This window comes from Somniosus microcephalus, chromosome 28, assembly GCF_052327205.1.
Source record: "Somniosus microcephalus isolate GS21.2 chromosome 28, FLI_Smic_1.0, whole genome shotgun sequence".
Taxonomy (NCBI): Eukaryota; Metazoa; Chordata; class Chondrichthyes; order Squaliformes; family Somniosidae; genus Somniosus; species Somniosus microcephalus.
In genome coordinates this window covers 32,982,792-33,005,193 of record NC_141014.1, presented here as the reverse complement: position 1 = coordinate 33,005,193, position 22,402 = coordinate 32,982,792, and the positions used below count along the sequence as shown (strand labels likewise).

The 22,402-nt window shown below is 47.0% G+C and overlaps 1 protein-coding gene across 4 annotated transcripts in view; it reads left to right on the top strand.

Annotated features, from left to right (window-relative positions):
* Window positions 1-22,402, top strand: part of lrrc4ba (leucine rich repeat containing 4Ba) — a 192,110-nt gene that overhangs the window by 152,943 nt on the left and 16,765 nt on the right. Inside the window, exon 1 of one of the 4 annotated variants that reach the window (XM_085969748.1) lies at window positions 2,281-2,464. The exons of the other annotated variants lie outside the window; for them this stretch is intronic. The gene's annotated coding sequence lies outside the window, so the exon portion shown is untranslated. Of the gene's footprint in view, window positions 1-2,280; window positions 2,465-22,402 lie in introns of those variants that run through there. 4 annotated transcript variants of the gene reach the window in all.

Sequence of the window (22,402 nt, the reverse complement as noted above, 5' to 3'; positions counted from 1 at the left end):
TTGTGAGTTCAAGCACCACTCCAGAGACTTGAGCACAAAATCTAGGCTGACACTCCCAGTGCAGTGCTGAGGGAGTGCTGCACTGTCAGAGGTGCCGTCTTTCAGATGAGACTTTAAACCGAGGCCCCGTCTGCTCTCTCAGGTGGATGTAAAAGATCCCATGGCCACTATTTCAAAGAAAAACAGGGGAGTTCACCCCGGTGTCCTGGGCCAATATTTATCCCGCAATTTAGAATTCCTGAAATTTAGAAGAATGAGAGGTGATTTTATTGAAACATATAAGATACTGAGGGGGCTCAACAAGGTAAATGCAGAGAGGATGTTTCCCCTCGTGGGGAAATCTAGAACTCGGAGGGCATAGTTTCAGAATAAAGGGGCGCCCTTTTAGAACTGAGATGGGGAGGAATTTCTTCTCTCAGAGGGTCGTAAATCTGTGGAATTCTCTGCCCCAGAGAGCCGTGGAGGCTGGGTCATTAAATACATTTAAGGTGGAGATAGACAGATTTTTGCAAGATAAGGGAGTGAAGGGTTATGGGGAGCGGGCGGGGAAGTGGCTTTGAGCCCAAGATCGGCCATGATCTTATTGAATGGCGGAGCAGGCTCGAGGGGCCGAGTGGCCTATTCCTGCTCCTATTTCTTATGTTCTCTCATGTTCTCAACCAACATCACTAAAACAGATTATCCGGTCATCATCACATTGCTGTTTGTGGGATCTTGCTGTGCACAAATTGGCTGCCAAGTTTTCTACATTACAACAGTGACTGCACTTCAAAAGGTACCTCATTGACTACAAACCACTTTGGGATGTCCTGAAATCATGAAAGTCAGTCAGTCTGTCTGTCTGTCTTCCTTTCTTTCTTTGTCGCTACTGTTTGCAAAATTCTCTTTCTTCTAAGATTCTTAGCTTGTTTTATCCTTAATACTACACTTTAGAATCCTCCTTAACCAAATTGGTCTCAATTGCCCATGACCTGTTTTGATTTTACCAGATGGATTTAAACTGTAGCCTCAACAACATCTCTTTACATTCTTCCCAGTTTCTCCTGTAGATCTCCCAAACATTATTGTGCTCTTATTAACTTTTCCTTTAAAATCTTTCTACTAAATGTTCCATTTTAACTTTTCCCACACCCTCAGCAGCATTTCGGGTCGGATAAGGTTATGATCGCGAGATCCAGATACTTCCCTGCCTCTGCCTTATGCGCCGTACTTGACTCATTCCTAAAGATTAGGTAGGAGCACCTTCACCGCACGGACAGCGGCGGTTCAGGAAGGCGGCTCACCACCACCTTCTCAAGGGCGACTAGGGATGGGCAATAAGTGGCGGCAGTGCCAGCGACGCCCACATCCCGTGAATGAATACAAAAAGAATAGTCGCAGACTATGTTGGCCATGCTACAAAGTGAGCACGAAACCATCATGCACCATATCTAGGGCCTTGCATTCATCTTTAGTTTTTCCTCTGCTAACAACAACAACTTGTATTTATATAGCGCCTTTAACGGAGTAAAACGTCCCAAGGCGCTTCACAGGAGCGTTATCAAACAAAATTTGACACCGAGCCATATAAGGTGATAATGGCCCAGAAATTCGGGTTGGGGGCTTCCCGCGAGTGTAAGCCCCCGACCTGCACTTACCTTGCGCGCCGGCAGTTGAGCTCTGGGCTCCCGTGGAATTCCGCTCCGGGGCCTGCTCCAACTCCCGGCGCGCTGTGCTTGCGTGTCCCAGGGGCGTAGTTATTGCGATGCGTCCCCTGGGATCACGTGAGCCATGGGCAGCCAATCAGAGGAGGGAAAAGCCCATTCATAAGATTGACAGGAAGACCTGTCTAAACTTATGAATATACGGGCCCCAAAATAACAGTAAACCTTCAAATTAATTTTTTTTTTAAATCACACTTTTTAACTAAACTATAAATTACATTAAATAACTATTTTAAACAATAATTTAAATTTTTGAAAAAAATAATTTTATAAAAAAACGGGTCTAAAAATAAACTTACCTTGCTTTAATGTATTTAAAAATAATAAACCTGTGGAAAAAATGTTTTAATTTTAATTAATTGACCACTTACCTTTTAAAATGCAGGCCTTACGCCTGGTTTTTACATTTCTAAAATCTAAAGACTTACCCTCACGGAAAAACCTGTAAAAAAAAACGTAAGTTCAAAGCGCACGCGCAGACTCCCGCGCCGCATGCGTTCGACCTCTGAACCCCTTCGTTCAGAGGAACGGAAGTGCCGGTTTCCCGCGCATGCGCAGTACATGCAAGAAACCGGCACTTCCATCGGGTCCACGCGTGAGTACCCCGTGCGTACTCACGCGTTGGGACCCGAATTTCTGGGCCATTAGAAATAACAACAGAAAATGCTGGAAATACTCAGCAGGCCAGGCAGCAGCCGTTTCAGGTCTGGGACCCTTCATCAGAACTGGAGAAAGCTGGAAATGTAACAGATATTAAACAGGTGCAAAGACAGGGTGGGGGGTTTAGGAGGGGAGGAAGGAATTGAAAGAACATGCTGTGAAAATGTTGCAAATGGGAATGGCAAAATCATACTGCATGAAAAATGGGGGCAGGGATTATTATCTGAAATTGTTGAACTCGATGTTGAGTCCGGCAGACTGTAAAGTGCCTAATCGAAAGATGAGGTGCTGTTCCTCGAGCTTACGTTGAGCTTCATTGGAACAGTGTAATTGGCCGAGGACAGAGAGATCAGAGTGGGAGTGAAGCGGAGAATTAAAGTGACAGGCGATTATAAGGTGATATTAGGGCAGGTGACCAAAAGCCTGGTCAAAGAGGTAGGTTTTAAGGAGCGTCTTAAAGAAGGAGAGAGAGGTAGCGAGGCGGAGAGGTTTAGTGAGGGAATTCCAGAGCTTAGGGCCCAGGCAGCTGAAGGCACGGCCACCAATGGTGGAGCGATTGAAATCGGGGATGCTCAAGAGGCCAGAATTAGAGGAGCGCAGAGATCTCGGGGGGGTTGTGGGGCTGGAGGAGATTACAGAGATAGGGAGGGGGCGAGGCCACGGAGGGATTTGAACACAAGGATGAGAATTTTGAGATCGAGACGTTGCTTAAAGGGGAGCCAATGTCGGTCAGCGAGCACAGGGGGTGATGGGCAAACAGGACTTGGTGCAAGCTAGGACACAGGCAGCCGAGTTTTGGATGGCCTCAAGTTTGCGTAGGGTGGAATGTGGGAGGCCAGCCAGGAGTGTGTTGGAATAGTCAAGTCTAGAGGTAACAAAGGCATGGATGAGGGTTTCAGCAACGGATGAGCTGAGGTGGGCGGATACAGGCAATGTGACCGAGCTGGAAAAGTGCAGCGAAGATTCACCAGGCTGATACCTGGGATGGCAGGAATGACGTATGAGGAGAGATTGGGTCGATTGGGCTTATACTTGCTGGAGTTTAGAAGAATGAGAGGGGATCTCATTGAAACTTATAAAATTCTAACAGGACTAGACAGACTAGATGCAGGAAGGATGTTCCCAATGGCGGGGGAGTCCAGAACCAGGGGTCACAGTCTAAGGATAAGGGGTAAGCCATTTAGGACTGAGATGAGGAGGAATTTCTTCACCCAGAGAGTGGTGAACCTGTGGAATTCTCTACCACACAAGGCAGTTGAGGCCAATTCATTAAATATATTCAAGAAGGAGTTAGATATATTTCTTAAGGCTAAAGGGATCAAGGGATATGGGGAGAAGGCAGGGACAGGGTACTGAGTTTGGATGATCAGCCATGATCTCATTAAATGGCAGAACAGGCTCGAGGGGCCGAATGGCCTACTCCTGCTCCTATCTTCTATGTTTCTATGAAATAGGCGGTCGTAGTTATGCCGCAGATACTTGGTACGAGTTAGGATGCGGGCAGCATCCTAACCTTTTGGCTCTGTAAATCCAAACACATTTTCCTGTTTAACCTCCCCTCCTGTCTGGGTGAGGCATGGAAAAGGGTCTGTAATTGCCTCCATTCTTTTGAGTTAAACTGAGTTCCCATGTACCTGTTGAAATGGCCGTGAATAAGCCTATGATAGCGAGTGAAGAGGAGCAGGGGGTCCTCGAGTGCTTTGGCCAATATTCCTCATTCAGCTATATTTAATGGGTCATTTATTATAATCTGTGCAAAATTACTATATGTAAAGAGGCCACTGTGTTTTTCTACATTGCAGTGGTTGCACTCCAAAATAATTCATTGTCTGCAAAGTGCTTTGAAACGTTTGAGAGGCGCAAATATAAATGTAAGTTCTTTCTTTCCATCCTTGACTTCAATCCACTCTGCGTCCTCTGACACTTGTATCATTCAGTTTGTTGAATGCAATGTTCCCCTCTTACCAAAAGAGTCACTTTTCGCCCTGCTTTATTATGCAGTCCTTTCTACAGATTTTAAACCCTGGTATTGTAAACAGGCAGTCCATGCCCTGAGTTTACCAGACCTCTCTTATTCCCATTAAATTGCACTTTCCCTTCAAGAATCCAATCACGCAAATTTATTTTGCATGCGCTTAGCGTGAGAATAAACAACAATTAGCTTTTCCCCTCTATTATTATTCCTTCACTTTTTTGCTTCATTTATTTCCCCGTGCAATGTTGACTTATAGGAGGAAAAATTCGCTATCGCCCCATTTGGGGCGCCATTATTGGCGGTGTGCAAAGTTTAGCGCCTGGTGCTAATTATCGCCTCCGACAGCAAACTTGGCTTTTATCGCCCCTGGAGGTGATTGGAGCGCTAAATCAGGCGCTACACACCTCTCTTAAGGCGCTAAGGCCGAGGAGCGAGGCGCTACCTCAGAGCGCTGGCGAAGCAAGGAAGGGCAAATCAAAATAAACCTGCAAAGTGCTGCTCAGTACTCAAAACTCCTTCACACAGCGTTCAATCTCTCCAGAAGTCTCTCTCTCGCTCTCTCAGAATGCGTGGTGCAAAAATTTCACCGACAAAAAAAGGCAGGAAGCGGTCGCCTTTAAATAGGGCTCCCCCAGTCCCTTTCTGACTGCAAAACGCTCCCCTCAACCTGTCGTTGCTAGCGGCAGGCGGTAAGGCAGGGGGCGCCACTCAATATCCGGTCCGGGGCGCTAACGGGGCATTGCGCACTCGACTGACGTCACAATCTGCCGGCACAGGAGATCGTGGCGGTAGTGTTTAGTGCCGCCGCAAAATGTCTAGTTAATTTCGCGAGCGGCGCAAACATCGCCGCGCCCGGGCGCTAGTTGCTTTGCGCCCCAATTGGCCCCCTCTTAAGGCGCTAACGGGAGGTGCAACCAACTGAATTTTTCTCCCATAGAGTCATCGGGGAAAAATTGAGTCGCGCCCCCTTTGGGGCGCTAACGTCACCAGGGCGCTACTTTTAGCGCCCTGTGGCCAAAATTGAGTGGTAGTGCCCCAAGAGGGAAGTGGGGCGCCACTGGAAGCGCCCCGCCTCCCGCTTGGGGTGCTGCGAGGGAATATTGCGGCGCTATGTGCCACAGCGCCACATTGCGCCACGGTACTGCAGGCCTTCCTCCCTTCTTAAAGGGGAGGGGCCTTGCGCAGCGCGACCCGGGGCCCAGCTGGGCCACCGGGGGTCGGAGTGCGGCAAAAGAGCCTGGCACTCAAGAGAAGTGCCAGGCTCATGGAGAGCAGCCGGCACTCCGCGAGGGGGGGGGGGCGGGTCAGGAGGCCAGGGACGGCAGTGGAGGCAGGTGCTGGCAGTCGGCCAGCAACAAAAATGGCCGCCCGGCACCTCGCCTTTAAATAGCGCCGACCCGGCTGCAGGTAGGCCCCCCCCCCCGACCCCGTCGGACATAGCTTCCGGTGGTAAGTCAGGGGGCGCTACCAAAGATCGCGGTCGGGGCGCTAACGGTTACCACCACCGCTAACCACCTGCTGAATTTTGCGGAAGTCGTTGGCGGCAACGCGCCTGGGCGCTAGTTGCTTTGCACCCCGTTTAAGAGGGCACTAACGGGAGGCGAAAAGCAACCGAATTTTTCCCCCAGAGTCATAACGGCGCAGAAGGAGGCCATTCGGCCCATTTAGTCCATGCTTCTATCCATTTTCCCTTGGGAGCCCGGTATCCTTTTTTTTTTGTTCCTGTGATGGGGCATCGCTGGCAAGGCCAGCATTTATTACCCCATCCCTAATTGCCCTTGAGAAGGTGGTGGTGAGCTGCCTTCTTGAACCGCTGCAGTCCGTGTGGTGAAGGTACTCCCACAGTGCTGTTAGGGAGGGAGTTCCAGGATTTTGACCCAGCGACGATGAAGGATCGGCCGATATATCTCCAAGTCAGGATGGTGTGTGTGATTTGGAGGGCAACTTGGAGGTGGTGGCGTTCCCATGCGCCTGCTGCCCTTGTCCTTCTAGCTGGTAGAGGTCCTCCCAGAACCACTGTATCCTCTATTCACAACAACTTGTATTTATATAGCGCCTTTAACGTAGCAAAACGTCCTAAGGCGCTACACAGGATTATTAAGCCACATAAGGAGATATTAGGACAGATGAACAAAATCTTGGTCAAAGAGGTAGGTTTTAATTCACTGCTATTGGCCAGGTCGTTATCTACATTGGGCAGCTAGCCTACCTGACCTGGTTGAGATACAACCCAGTAGTCCTGTTCTACCAACTATGTATAAACCCAGTGCCTTCCAACAGGTATCATCAGCCAGTCACTCATTCTCCGCCAAAGTTCTACTCTGCAACTCATTACATCGACCAAATATCGGTAATAACACATTCTGGCTGTTCCCTCAGCTTACTGGCAAGGTGCCTAAACTTACTTTAAAGAACCTCTGGCTCACTTTCCCCTGTATTCCCACATGTGTAACCACCAAAAGGAAATAGGAGTATTGCATTTAGCGTGTATAATTAACTCAAGTTATATTAAGTAAAACGTAATGAAATGCAACAGATATAGTTCACTCTAAATTTATTTTGCATGGACTTAGCATGAGAATAAACAGTAATTAATTTTTCCCCTCTCTGTTTTATTATTTCTCCACTATTTGCTTCTTCTTTGCTCGACTAGTATCCATTTTCCCTTGGGACCTGTGCTCCCTGTAGGCTGCGCTTTGTTCTTTGCGACCTGTTTCTTTTAATGCGTGACCCCTTTAAATTTCCGGGCATGCGCGGTACTTGCAATGTAAAAGCCCGTGAGCGGCCTGCGTGGGACAATTCCTATTGTTGCGCGGCTGCGCGCCCATGCACCTTGGCGGGAACGTTGCTTGTGACCCAGGTATCCTCCTCCCAGTACCACTGTATCCTCCATTCACAATAACAAATTGCATTTATATAGCGCCTTTAACGTCGTAAAACGTCCCAAGGCGCTTCACAGGAGCGTTATCAAAGAAAATTTGACATAGGAACATAGAAGATAGGAGCAGGAGTAGGCCATTCGGCCCCTCAAGCCTGCTCCGCCATTTAATGAGATCCATGGCTGATCATCCAAATTCAGTACCCTGTCCCTGCTTTCTCCCCATATCCCTTGATCCCTTTAGCCTTAAGAAATATATCTAACTCCTTCTTGAATATATTTAATGAATTGGCCTCAACTGCCTTCTGTGGTAGAGAATTCCACAGGTTCATCACTCTCTGGGTGAAGAAATTCCTCCTCATCTCAGTCCTAAATGGCTTAGACTTATCCTTATCCTTAGACTGTGACCCCTGGTTCTGGACTCCCCTGCCACATAAAGAGATATTAGGGCAGGTGACCAAAAGCTTGGTCAAAGGGGTAGGTTTTAAGGAGGGTCTTAAAGAAGGGAAGAGAGGTGGAGAGGTTTAGGGAGGGAATTCCAGAGCTTAGGGCCTCGGCAGCTGAAGGCACGGCCGCCAATGGTGGAGCAATTAAAATCGGGGGATGCTCAAGAGGCCAGAATTAGAGGAGCGCAGAGATCTCGGAAGGTTGTGGGGCTGGAGGAGATTGTCAGACAAAATTTGACACCGAGCCACATAAGGAGATAGTAGGGCAGGTGGTCAAAAGCTTGGTCAAGATAGGTTACTGCTACTGGCCTGGTCATTAGCTAGCCAACTTGACCTGGTTGAGATGCAGCCATTTTGCTCACTATAAATATTGCTTAGTGGCTTCCTATGATTTAACTTTCGATTTAAAGATGAAATCTGTGTAAAACCTGACTGCTGCTTCCATATTGGTGAAACTCTTCTCGTCCCTTTTCTCGCACCGCTAGACAGTTTGATAGGTGTACCTCTTCATTGGAACTTTATTGCCTCTCTATAGTTGATCTATTTGGTCAGTACTCTTCCGGTGGTTGTGAATCGTCCGCCCGTTATACGCTCCGCCCGGTTTCCCATCCATTGAGGTCATGTGATCCGCAATCGCCAGTCTTCCTCCCTCGCCCATAGTGAAAACTGCCTCCCAACTCTTCAAACTGTGGCTCAGTGGGTCGCACTCTCACCTCTGAGTCAGCAGGTTGTGGGTTCAAGTCCTAGTCCAGAGACTTGAGCGCAAAAATCCAGGCTGACACTCCCAGTGCAGCGCTGAGGAGGGAGTGCTGCACTGTCGGAGGTGCCGTCTTTTGGATGAGACGTTAAACGTTAAACCGAGGCCCCGTCTGCTCTCTCAGGTGGATGTAAAAGATCCCGCGGCCACTATTTCGAAGAAGAGCAGGGGGAGTTCTCCCCAATGTCCTAGGGCCAATAATTACCCCTCAACCAACATCATTCAAAAAAAAAAAAAATTATCCGGTCATTATCACATTGCTGTTTGTGGGAGCTTGCTGTGCGCAAATTGGCTGCTGTGTTTCCTACATTGCAACAGTGACTCCACTTCAAAGGTACCTTATTAGTTGTAAAGCGCTTTGGAACGTCCTGAGGTTGGGATAGGCGCTATATAAATGCAAGTTCTTTCTTTCTTGTACGCTGGGCAAAAAGCAAACTCTCTCGCGCTCTCTCTCTAAGCACAGGCTCCCCAACTGGCCGGCCACAGTGTATGCATAGAAGGCTCCTGTTATATCCGAGTAGTAAGGTCCAATAACTACAATAAGTGAGACTTCAGGAACTCAAAACTTTACTTTTAATTACACAGAATAAGGAGAGAACAGAGCTCGTACAGCTACAGGCATGCCCTTGTAATTCTACTGCACGATGCATCCAAGATGGATGATCCTATGATGTCATACCCACAAGGCCACATTACCTAAATACTTGTGTAGCAGGACATTACCTTAAAACACTGGTAAATGAACCCTTTATATTTGTCTCCCTCTGGTGGATAACTTAAGCATTACATCCGAGATTACTATATCCCCCCCCCCCTCTTAAGCTACAACAATTCTTAACAACATTCTTAAAAAGTCCATAAGGAAACTCCTTTAACAATAGTCCATCCTGAACAATCTAGCAGGTTGTGATCAATCGCTCTGGCGGCTTGTGAGACCTTGTTGAACGTCTTACAGTCAAGTCCCTGCTTGGTTGTGGTAAAGCCACCTGCTGCTCCTGAGCAGTACTCAGAGTATCTGACTCTGCTGTGATGGTTTCCTCTTGATTAAGGGGTCCAGGTATAACTGTCTCTGTTCGTGGTGGTGGGACCACCAATGCATTTGGATAACTGGGGACCAACCTGTCCTCCAACCTTTCCTCTGGAACCTCCAGTTCGATTTCCCTTTGTCTGGTCAGTATCTGAGCCACATGTCTGCGTACTACCTGACTAGTTCCCAACATCAAAACTCTGTCCTTTGGAGCTGCACGGATAGGTGTACCTGGTAGTGGAAGACGGCTCAAGGCATCTGCGTGCCCATGGTACTTGCCCGCTTTGTAAACGATGACATACTCATATGCCCTCAACGTCACTGCCCATCTCTGGATTCGGGGTGACACCATCTGTGGTACTGCTTTCATCTCATTAAAAAGAGATAGAAGAGGTTTATGATCGGTGCATATGGTGAATTTCCTGCCATATATATATTTGTGAAACCTCTGTAACCCAAACATTACTGCTAATCCCTCTTTATCCAACTGGGAATAGTTTTTCCCGCTGGGGTCAGAGTTCGAGACATAAACCCTATCGGTCTTTCAGTTCCGTCTTCCATACAGTGTGAAAGAACTGCCCCCACCCCGTAAGGTGAAGCGTCACAAGAGAGAATTATGTCTTTCTCTGCATTGTAGTGAACCAGCACATCCGAGGACAGCATCAGTTTCTTGGATTGTTCAAATGAAACCCTCTGTTCCTCTTCCCACTGCCACTGTGTCTCCTTGCGCAGTAGTTTGTGAAGAGGTGCTAACACTGTTGACAAGTTTGGCAAAAACCTGTTATAATAGTTTAACAGTCCCAGGTAAGCTTTTAACTCAGTCACATTTGTAGGATCTGGGGCCTCCTGCAGTGCTTGTACCTTCTCCTTGATTGGATGGAGCCCTGTGGCGTCCACTCTGTGTCCCAGGAACACGGCCTCATTCCCCAAGAAAGTACACTTACTCCTCTTGAGCTGTAACCCAGCCTTATCCAATCTTTGAAGTAGCTCTCTCAGAGTGCTCAGATGCTCCTGGTTGGTTCTTCCCGTCACCAGAATATCATCCAGATAGATGGAAACATGTGGAATCCCTTGCAGTACACCCTCGATAGTTCTCTGGAAGATAGCTGGACTAGACGAGACACCAAATGGTAAGCGGTTATAGGTAAACAAACCCTTGTGTGTATTTATGGTTACATACTTCTTGGATTCCTCATCTAGTGTAATCTGCAAGCATGCATGACTCATATCCAGCTTCGTGAATTTCTTCCCTCCAGCCAGGCTTGCAAAAAGATCCTCAGTTTTAGGAATAGGATACTGTTCCAGTTTAGACACCCTATTTACAGTCAATTTATAATCTCCACAGATTCTTACCGAATTGTCCGGTTTTAAAACAGGTACAATGGGAGCTGCCCATTCTGAACATTTCAAGGGTTCCAGAATGTTCTCCCGCAACAGACGATCAAGCTCAGCCTCTACCTTTGGTTTCATGGCATACGGCACAGGTCATAGAGTCATAGAGTCATAGAGTAATACAGCACGGATAGAGGCCCTTCGGCCCATCGTGTCCGCGCCGGCCATCAAGCCCTGTCTAATCTAATCCCATATTCCAGCATTTGGCCCGTAGCCTTGTTGTTTAAAAAACCTTGGCAGTGCCTCCTTGTCAACATAAATCTTAGCTGGGGGGCCATTAAATGTTCCAAGTTCTTCCTTGAACACGTTCTCATGTTCAATCAACACGTCTTGCAAAAACAACTGTTTGCCTCCCTCTAGTTGATTTATTGCTCCCCAATCTAATTTAAGTTCTCGTATCCAGCCCCGACCTAACAAATTTGGTCCAGAACCCGATACTACAACTATAGGTAGCTGTTCCACGGTGTCCCTATGTTTCACAGTTACAATAGCTGTACCCAATGTTGCCACTCGTTCACCGGTATAGGTTTTAAGCTTCATAGAGCAAGACTTTAACTCTGGAACTTTTGCACGGTTCCACACTTTTGAGTATTCCTCCTTGTTCATTATGGTAACATCACATCCAGTATCCACCTCAAAGTTGACCTTAGTGTCATTTACTATCAGTTGCAAAGTGATAGGATCCACTTTTGGAATGTCCTCTACCATACTATGCAATATGAACACGTCGTCTTCTTTCTCAGCTTCTCCACTGATGTGATATGCTCCCTGTTTGTTCACTTCTCTTACCAGGTTTTGCTTTTCTCCCCCTTTTTGTTTGTATACCTCCCGGGTAGCTTTTGCTCTGCATGCACGTTTTATATGTCCTTTTTTCCCACACTTGTGGCACTTTTCCTCCAGAAACCTGCATTCCCTTGCCAGGTGATCTCCATTGCATTGATAACATGCCTTTAAATGCTCACGTTGTGATTTCGGACTCATATTTAACTTGTGCACCATAAACTGACTTCCAACTTGCTTTGTAGTAGACCAGTCGCAACCTTGTATTTCTTTTACATCTCGGTTCGCTGTCTCTATTAATTGAGCAAGTTCCAACGCTTTTTCATACGTAAGCCCAGTCTCGGACAATAATCTCCTCTGCATTCGAGCATCCATTATCCCGCAAACCAGCCTATCTCTCAGCATGTCTTTCAAGCAGTTCCCATAATTGCAATCATGTGCCAGTTTTCTCAACACCGCTACATAATCCAACACAGTTTCTCTCGGTATCCTGTTCCATGAATTAAATTTGAAACGCTGTACAATCTCACTCAGTCTGGGATTGAAATGTTCCTTTAGCAAGTCCACTAATTCAGTAAATGATTTATCTCCAGGCTTTACAGGACTGCATAAGTTTCTCAATAAACTATATGTCAGACTTCCCACCGAAGTTAGCAAAATAGCTCTCCTTTTTCCAACATCGACAATATCATTTGCTACAAAGAAATGCTCCAATAACTCACAGTACTCTATCCATGTTTGATTTTGAACATCAAAAGCAGAAATCTCTCCTACTCGAGTAGCCATGATTCAGATGCAGTGTTCTTGTATTTTCCCTTCTTCAAGTTGAAACAGTTAATCCTCGTCGCCAAATGTTATATCTGAGTAGTAAGGTCCAATAACTACAATAAGTGAGACTTCAGGAACTCAAAACTTTACTTTTAATTACACAGAATAAGGAGGGAACAGAGCTCGTACAGCTACAGGCATGCCCTTGTAATTCTACTGCACGATGCATCCAAGATGGATGATCCTATGATGTCATACCCACAAGGCCACATTACCTAAATACTTGTGTAGCAGGACATTACCTTAAAACACTGGTAAATGAACCCTTTATATTTGTCTCCCTCTGGTGGATAACTTAAGCATTACATCCAAGATTACGATAGCTCCCGCTCATGTTAAGAACAAAAGTTTAAATTGTTCACTTGCGTGCGTCCAATGGGCACGGGCATCAGGAACTCACATGCATGAGGCCCACGAGTTTCCGTCCATTAATACGGAAATGGTGGGCTGCGCACAGTGTGCTCTCCCAGAGGGTGAGGCTCCATACCGGGAACATGCAGGTGGAAGATTTACACTCGATGCCAATGCTGCAACCTGTGTTGTTTGTAAGCGCATGGGGTAGTCAGCCTTACACTTCGCACGTTGCTCCAATGAGTTTTGAATTTTGGAAGGGGCGTCACTTTGAAGTTGAGATTAGCAAAGATTTGTTCTTTGGTTGCAATCCTTTTTGGACTACAGCCTTCATCCTGTGTATTTACTCAGGCAAAAGTTAATCATAAAACTGTTGGGGGGAGAAATTCGGTATCAGCCCATTTGGGGCGCAATTATCAGCCGGGCGCAAAGTTTAGCGCCTGGCGCTAATTATCACCTTCGACTGCAAATTTGGCTTCTATCACCCCTGGAGGCGATTGGAGCGCTAAATCAGGCGCTACACACTTCTCTTAAGCTGCTGCCGAGGAGCGAGGCGCTACCTCAGAGCGCTGGCGAAGCTCATGTGATGTCAGTCAGCAATGGGACACAGACACACTGGCGCCGGCCAGTTCTTAAAGGGGAGGGTCGACCTTGCTCTCCATCCACACCCTGCTCATTGCAGCCTTGAATCTCGGCCTGGAGAGACCTGTCCATCAAATCTACTGGAAAGAACAATGGAGAGGCCCAGGGAAAGAGCTCAGAGTGCAGCCCCCATAGTCTCTTCTAAATTGATGCAAGGAAGGTCAAATCAAAATGAACCTGCAAAGTGCTGCTCAGTACCCAAAACTCCTTCACACAGCGTTAAATCTCTCCAGAAGTCTCTCTCTCTCTCAGAATACGTGGTGCAAAATGTCACAGACAAAAAAAGGCAGGAAGTGGCCGCCTTTAAATAGCGCTTCCCCCAGTCCCTTCCCGACTGCAAAACGCTCCCCTCAACCTGTCGTTGCTAGCGGCAGGTGGTAAGGCAGGGGGCGCCACTCAATATCCGGTCCGGGGCGCTACCGGGGTGTTGCACGCTCGACTGACGTCACAATCTGCGGGCGCAGGAGATCGTGGCGGTAGTGTTTAGCGCCGCCGCAAAATGTCTGGTCAATTTCGCGAGCGGTGCAAACATCGCCGCGCCCGGGCGCTAGTTGCTTTGCACCCCATTAGCGCTCTCTTAGGGCGCTAACAGGAGGCGCAAAGCAACTGAATTTTTCCCCCTTGTTTATGTAGCAGAATAAGGATTACTCACTGTCTAAGTGCACAATGTTATTGTTAATGCAGCATGACGTGGGTCACTCACTGTGTAATTGTACAGAGCTCCTGTTTGTTCAACGGGGTAACTTTGTACAGTTGCTATCCTTTTACCCAAATAAGGGTTACTCACTGTGCAACTGTACAAAGTTGTTAATTCAGGACAGCAAGGATTAGCTCATGTGTAACTTACGCATAGTTCCTGTTTGTTCAGCAGGGTAAGGATCGCTCACTTTGTAACCGTACGAGTTCCTGTTTATTCAGCAGGGTATGGGTTACTCACTGTGTAACTGTACAGAGTTCCTGTTTATTCAGCAGGGTAAGGGTCACTCACTGTGTAACTGTACAGAGTTCCTGTTTATTCAGCAGGGTAAGGGTCACTCACTGTGTAACTGTATGGAACTGCTGTTAGTTTAGCCGGGTAAAGGTTATGCTGCATAACTTTACGGAGTTTCCTGTTTATTCAGCAGCGTAAGAATTAATTACTGTGCAACTGTACAAAGTTGCTGTTTATTTAGCAGGGTAAGGGTCACACACTGTGTAAAAGCTGACAAGTCATTCCCGTTTGGTACTGTACGCCTCGTATATGTAGAGCTATTGAAAGAGGGGGAGGGGCAAGTGCAGAATAAAGAATGAAAACTTCAGACGGTCATTCAGAGAAACATCTGCAAAAAGCAAATTCTCTCTGTGTACAAACCCGGAAACACATGCTGGTGCATTCTGTTGCCGAGATTTGAAGCATTGGAACGGAAATCAATTAATCTTTTCTACGTCGAAAGTTATATATATTTTATGATTCGTTTTACCAATTTTTCTCTCCTTGCCCACATCCAAAGAAGCGGTCGCTTGTTGGGGTATGATTTCATGGTTGGCAGCAGGTCTCTGACACTTCATTCTAGCGATCATACTTCATGCAGAACCTGCAGTAGTGTCAGGCTATTTGGCTGTAGAGTGCATCATCCGGCGCAGGCCAAGAATCTTATGTGGGACTTTCTGGTCTGTTCTAGCACCTTGGGTGTCGCCCTCACCCAGCAGGCTGCTGTAGGAGCATCATTCTGTATCTAGTGTCAGCTGTGGCTCAGTGGATAGCACACTTGCCTCTGAATCATGCAGGTTATGGGTTCAAGTCCCACTCCAGAGACTTGAGCATAAAAATCTAGGCTGACACGCCCACTGCAGTACTGAGGGAGTGCTGCAATGTTGGAGGTGCCGTCTTTCAGATGAGACATTAAACCGAGTCCCCATCTGCTCCCTCAGGTGAATGTAAAAGATCCCATGGCACTATTTCGAAGAAGAGTAGAGGAGTTATCTGTGGTGTCCTGGGGCCAATATTTATACCACAATCAACATCACTAAAACAGATCATCTGGCCGTTATCACATTGCTGTTTATGGGAGCTTGCTGTGCGCAAATTGGCTGCCACATTTCCTACATTACAGTGACTACACTTCAAAAAAGTACTTAATTGGCTGTAAAGCACTTTGAGACGTCCTGAGGTTGTGAAAGGCACTATAGAAATGCAAGTCTTTCTACATTTTAAAAATATTTGTTATTTTCCTTCTTCTTAATGCGCCCGTACCCGCATACCAGGCAACATCCCCTCACTGAGAGTGCCAGGTTTGCCCCTAAACTGACGTCGAATAGCCAATTTGAAGATGCCTAAGAGCAGCCCAGATAGGACTTGCCCACCCACCTTGGCCTTCTCCTAGCTGGGATCAGAGTCCCACCAAGTACAAGCAGCTATGGGCTTAAAGCCATGTCCCAGGTGAGGGAGCATCCAGGCGACCATCGTTCTCCACTTTTAGCACGGCTTGGATAGAACGCAGTCGTTACTGATTCGCGGTTAAAGCAGGTTATTTGCTTTGCTTGGGCAGAATGGTACTTCCAACCACTGAAATACGCCAGGCTCAGCAACCTCCTGATTGGCCTCGGCAATCCAACGGAGGAATGCAGCTAACCAGTGCCTGCAGTGAAAGAGAGAAAGCTCTCGATGTCAACCTTACGGAACCCCTAGTAACCCTCGGAAGGCAGTGGATACCATTCTTCTGTCTTATCCGTCAATCGGAATTTGCCCGAGAAACCATTCCAATGAGTTGCGAAGCCTCCGTCCCTCCCCCCACCCCCACAGTGACATTTACAATACATAGCGAGGGAGTTCCACTCTGCGTCTAACTCATGCTATACCTGATCTGGGAGTACTTGGTGGGACAGTGTACAAGGAGCTTTACCCTACATTTAAATTGCACTATAGCTGATCTACAGGTGCTTGATGGAGCAATATAAGAGGAGCTTTGGTTTGTATCTAACCCCTGCTATGTTTGACTGGGAATGTTTGATGAGGCACTGTAGAGGGAGCTTTACTCTGTATCTAACCTGGGATTGTTGGATGAGGCAGTGTAGGAGGGAGCTTTACTTTTTATCTAACTTGGGTGTTTGATGAGGCAGTGTAGAGGGAACTATACTCCATATATAACATGGGAGTGTTTAATGAGACAGTGTACAGGGAGCTTTACTCTGTATCTAACCTGGGATTGTTTAATGAGACATTGTACAGGAAGCTTTACTCTGTATCTAACCCATGCTGTACCTGCCCTGGGAGTGTTTGATGGGACAGTGTAGAGGCAGCTTTACTCTGTATCTAACCCGTGCTGTACCTGTCCTGGGAGTGTTTGATGGGACAGTGTAGAGGGAGCTTAACTCTGTATCTAACCCGTGCTGTACCTGCCCTGGGAGTGTTTGACGGGACATTGTAGAGGGAGCTTTACTCTGTATCTAACCCATGCTGTACCTGCCCTGGGAGTGTTTGACGGGACATTGTAGAGGGAGCTTTACTCTGTATCTAACCCGTGCTGTACCTGCCCTGGGAGTGTTTGATGGGGACAGTGTAGAGGGAGCTTTACTCTGTATCTAACCCATGCTGTACCTGCCCTGGGAGTGTTTGACGGGACATTGTAGAGGGAGCTTTACTCTGTATCTAACCCGTGCTGTACCTGCCCTGGGAGTGTTTGATGGGGACAGTGTAGAGGGAGCTTTACTCTGTATCTAACCCGTGCTGTACCTGCCCTGGGAGTGTTTGATGGGGACAGTGTAGAGGGAGCGTTACTCTGTATCTAACCCGTGCTGTACCTGCCCTGGGAGCCACTAGGGGTGAAAAAGAGGGGGAATGTTCCATTCTCCAGCACTTGTGTTCCTCATATCAACAAACATAGAATCCACCAGTGCAACGAGACGTCCCACGGTTTATGCTTCTTGCAGCGTTGAAGGTTTCTCTCATTTACATCATGACAAAAATGGGAACTGAAGGAGTTTGGAAGCAGGGAGGGTTAAACTGCCGGGATTGTCTTGGGGGCCTTTTTCTTTCCGGCTTTGTGACAACAGATTGTCCAATTTAGCAAGCAGCAAGGACAGGATGATTCAGCCTGATGCCAGACCAATACATCAGCAGCGGAGCGTAGGTGATTGAGAAGACAGAAGTCCTTCTAAATATAAAAACTGCAATCCCTCAGACAGTTTGGCATGTGTCGTACGCAAGAGTCTGAGAGCCATTGGAGCCTGGTAACTAAAGGCAGTGGGGTCAGAGCCGAGCAGAACGAAATATAGGCTTATTTACATTTCAATAAAATACAGGCCATAATAAATAAACAGCGTCACTCAGATAAGGCGTCCGATGAATTTATACGGGTGTCAGCTTGGCTCTGTTGGTAGCTTTCCTGCCTCTTTTTCAGTAACCATAGAAACATAGAAACATAGAAGATAGGAGCAGGAGTAGGCCATTCGGCCCTTCGAGCCTGCTCCGCCATTCAATGAGATCATGGCTGATCATCCAAATTCAGTACCCTGACCCTGCCTTCTCCCCATATCCCTTGATCCCTTTAGCCTCAAGAAATATATCCAACTCTTTCTTGAATATATTTAATGAACTGGCCTCCACCACCCTCTGTGGCAGAGAATTCCACAGGTTCACCACTCTCTGGGTGAAGAAACTCCTCCTCATTTCAGTCCTAAATGGCTTACCCCTTATCCTTAGACTGTGACCCCTGGTTCTGGACTCCCCGACCATCAGAAACATCCTTCCTGCATCTAGTCTGTTCAGACCTGACAGAATTTTATAGGTTTCGATGAGATCCCCTCTCAATCTTCTAAACTCCAGTGAGTATAAGCCCAATCGACACAATCTCTCCTCATAGGTCATTCCTGCCATCCCAGGTATCAGCCTGGTGAATCTTCGCTGCACTCCCTCCATGGCAAGAATGTCCTTCCTCAGATAAGGTGACCAATACTGCACACAATACTCAAGGTGCGGTCTCACCAAGGCCCTGTACAACTGTAGCAAGACATCCTTGTTCCTGTACTCGAACCCTCTCGCTACGAAGGCCAACATACCATTTGCCTTCTTAACCGCCTGCTGCACCTGCATGCTCACCTTCAGCGACTGGTGCACAAGGACACCCAGGTCTCTTTGCACTTCCCCTTCTCCCAATCTATTGCCATTCAAATAATAATCTGCCTTCCTGTTTTTGCCACCAAAGTGGATAACCTCACATTTATCCACATTATAGTGCATTTGCCATGTTTCTGCCCAATCACCCAACCTGTCCAAATCCAAAGATTGTCAGTTCAAGACCAACTCCAGGGATTTGAACATAGGGACATAGGAGGCCATTGAGCCCCTCGAGCCTGCTCCGCCATTCAATGAGATCACGGCTGATCTGCGACCTAACTCCATCTACCCGCCTTTGCCCCACATCCCTTAATACCTTTGGTTAACAAAAATCGATCAATCTCAGATTTTAAATTAACAATTGATCCAGCATCAGTTGCCGTTTGCAGAAGAGAGTTCCAAACTTCTACCGCCCTTTGTGTGTAGAAGTGTTTCCTAATTTCACTCCTGAAAGGCCTGGCTCTAATTTTTAGACTCTGCCCCTAGTCCTGGACTCCCCAACCAGCGGAAATAGTTTTGGCCCTTCCCCCCCCTTTTTTTTCTCTCCCACATGGCAGCTGTCTCCCATTCTGCCAGCGCATTTCACACCTAATCTAGAGCCGTCTTTTGTCTCCACTAGTCCGATCACCATCTCGTCTGGTTTTGAATACCTCTTAATGTCTCTTCACTTCTCTTTTGTTCTCTCCCAGCCCCCATGCTGGCCTTTTAATCTGTTTCATTTCCTGTGTTTTCTCAGTCCTGACGAAGGGTTTCGACCAGAAACATTGACTCTGTTTCTCTCTCCACGGATGTTGCCTGGCCTGCTGAGTATTTCCAGCATTTTCTGTTGTTACAGCGGAAATAGTTTCTCTCTATCTACCCTATCTGTTCCCCTTAATATCTTGAAAACTTCGATCAGATCACCCCTTAACCTTCTAAATTCTAGGGAATACAACCCTAGTTTGTGCAATTTGAGCAAATAATCAATGCTGACTCTCCCAGTGCAGTACTGAGGGAGTGCTGCACTGCCGGCGGTGCCGTCTTTCAGATGGAACGTTAAACTGTCGGCCCCGTCTGCTCTCTCAGGTGGATATAAAAGATAGCACGGTACTATTGGAGGTAGAGAAGGTGTCCTGGCCATTATTTATTCCTTAATCAATATCGCTAAAACAGAATATCTGGTCACTGCTGTTTTTGGGACCTTGCTGTGCACAAATTGGCAGCCTACACAACAACAGTGACTACACTTTGAGAGTAATTCATTTGCTGTGAAACGCTTTGGGACATGAAAGCCGCTGTAGAAATGCAGGATCTTTCTTTAGACGAGAGAGACAATTTTTGAAGGTTGAGCAATAGAAGAGAGTCCCAAGACCAGGAGGGAGCAAAGGTGAAAGGTGAAAGTGGTACTTGCCCATTCTGCCTGCTGGTCGGGAGCCTCATCCGCTGCGAGTGCATATCGGGCATTCTGACTTGCCCTGCCCACGATTTTCTGACCATTTATAGAGTCGTAAAGTCATGCACCTAAATACACTGTCTGTAGGTGAGGCTCCCTGCCAGCAGCAGCAGCAGGGAAAGATAGGAAGGAAGGAAAGATAGGAAGGAAGGAAAGGGAAGGAAAGAAAGAAAGAAGGAACAAGAGAAAGAAAGAAAGAGAGAAAGAAGGAAAGAGAGAAAGAAAGAAAGAAAGGAAGAAGGAAAGACAGAAAGAAAGAAAGGCTTACATAACACCTTTTATGACCCACTCGGCTGGCTGGGACCTCACGTAGCCTCCCTTCTCTCCTAATCTACAACTGTACAGGGCGTTGGCGAGACCACGCCTGGAGTACCGCGTGCAGTTTGGGTCTCCTTATTTAAGGAAGGATATACTTGCATTGGAGGCAGTTCAGAGAAGGTTCACTCGGTTGATTCCTGGGATGAAGGGGTTGTCTTTTGAGGAAAGGTTGAGCAGGTTGGGCCTATACTCATTGGAGTTTAGAAGAATGAGAGGTGATCTTATTGAAACATATAAGATTCTGAGGGGGCTCGACAGGGTAGATGCAGAGAGGATGTTTCCCTTCATGGGAGAATCTAGAACTCGGGGGCATAGTTTCAGAATAAGGGATCGCCCATTTAAAACGGAGATGAGGAGGAATTTCTTCTCTCAGAGGATCGTGAATCTTTGGAATTCTCTACCCCAGAGAGCTGCGGGGACAGAGTCATTGAACATATTCAAGGTGGAGATTGACAGATATTTGAGTTACAGGGGAGTCAAGGGTTATGGGGAGCGGGCGGGAAAGTGGAGTTGAGGCCATGACCGGATCAGCCATGATCTTATCCAATGGTTCGAGGGGCCGAATGGCCTACTCCTGCTGCTATTTCTTATGTTCTTATGTAATCCCACGCCCATGTCCCCTCCAAGGCCCTCGCTCACCAGCTGACGGAAACACTTGCACATCCCACAGCTGGGCAGATCGCGAAGACACAGAGAGCAAAACAGTAAGAGAGGGAGACAGGGAAAAGAAGATAAGGCAGGAGAGAAGAACGATACAGGAACATCGCTCGACGTTACGCAGAGGCAGCTCGTCTCTTTTAGCCATCTTTATACCTGTGCCACCAGCGAGCACGCCTTGGGTATACAGCTCATGTCTCGCACCTAGGAGTTGGCAGCTCTTGAGACTGGACCACCGGGAAACTACTGCTAACACTTAATTCCTAATTCAATAGGGAGTGGAGGAATATGAGGCAGGAGAGAGAGGCAAAAATTCCAATAGATCACCCGAAACAACAAGACAAGGTAAGGTGGTGTAGTGGTTATGTTACTGGGCTAATAATCCAGAGAGCATGAGCTCGAATCCCACCATGGCCGTTTGTGAATTTGAATTCAGTTTAGAAAACCTGGAAATAAAAAGCAGTAAAAGTGACCACAGAAGGCTGTCTGCTTGTCCTAAACACCCACTGATGTCCTTTAGGGAAGGAAACCTGCCGTCCTTGTAATGTCCGTGTGTAATTGAGACACGGACTGCAGAAGTTGGTTAGAACAGGTGTTTACTGAATGGAGACAAAACTGGAACTACTATACAAAGTTACTTCACAGGCTTATCTACAGGGGTGGTCACTACTGGTACTGCAGTATACAGGGGCTGCAGAATATAGTTCCTTCTTCAAAGTACATACACTACAATTCCTCCCCTTTTAGCTAAACAGTACATAACATTCGATTAATAATTAAATAACATATTTACAATTACAGTTGCTAGATACATTAGCTGAAGTTAAGCAATTATAAATTCAGTCTTTGAGGAGGCTTCCTGATTCTGTCTGGATAACACCTCTTTGGGGTATCAGGTTCTTCTGGCAAAGTTGATTCGGGATCAACGTCGTTGTTTGGTTCGTCTGCTTCCAATATCACCGATTCTGAGGTAGATGCAATTGGTACTTCGGTTTCATCACCAGGTGTATCGGATCGTGGTGTGGATTTGACGTTTTCCAGTGACTCTAGAATCTGGTCAGCATGGCGTCTTACAATGCTCTCTCCAACGTCCACGGTATACGTTAGAGGTCCTTGCCGTGTGCAGATCGTTCCTGGCTGCCATTTCTCTGTGCGGTAGTCCCGGGCCAAAACTGGTTGACCTATCTTAAAACTCCTGGTTGGCCTTTCATTCATATTCTGAAACTGCCTGTTCTCCACATCTCTTCTGATGTTTGGCTTAACCAAATCCAAGCGGCATCTTAGTCTTCGATTGAAGAACATTATGGCTGGAGTTTGGTTGGTAACCGCATGTGTCGCATTCCGGTAGGCAAACAAGAAGTTATCCACCTTGTGTTGTAGGGGTATGTCTTCATTACACATTGCCTTGATAGCCTTCTTGAATGTTTGAACGAACCTCTCAGCCAATCCATTGGTGGCTGG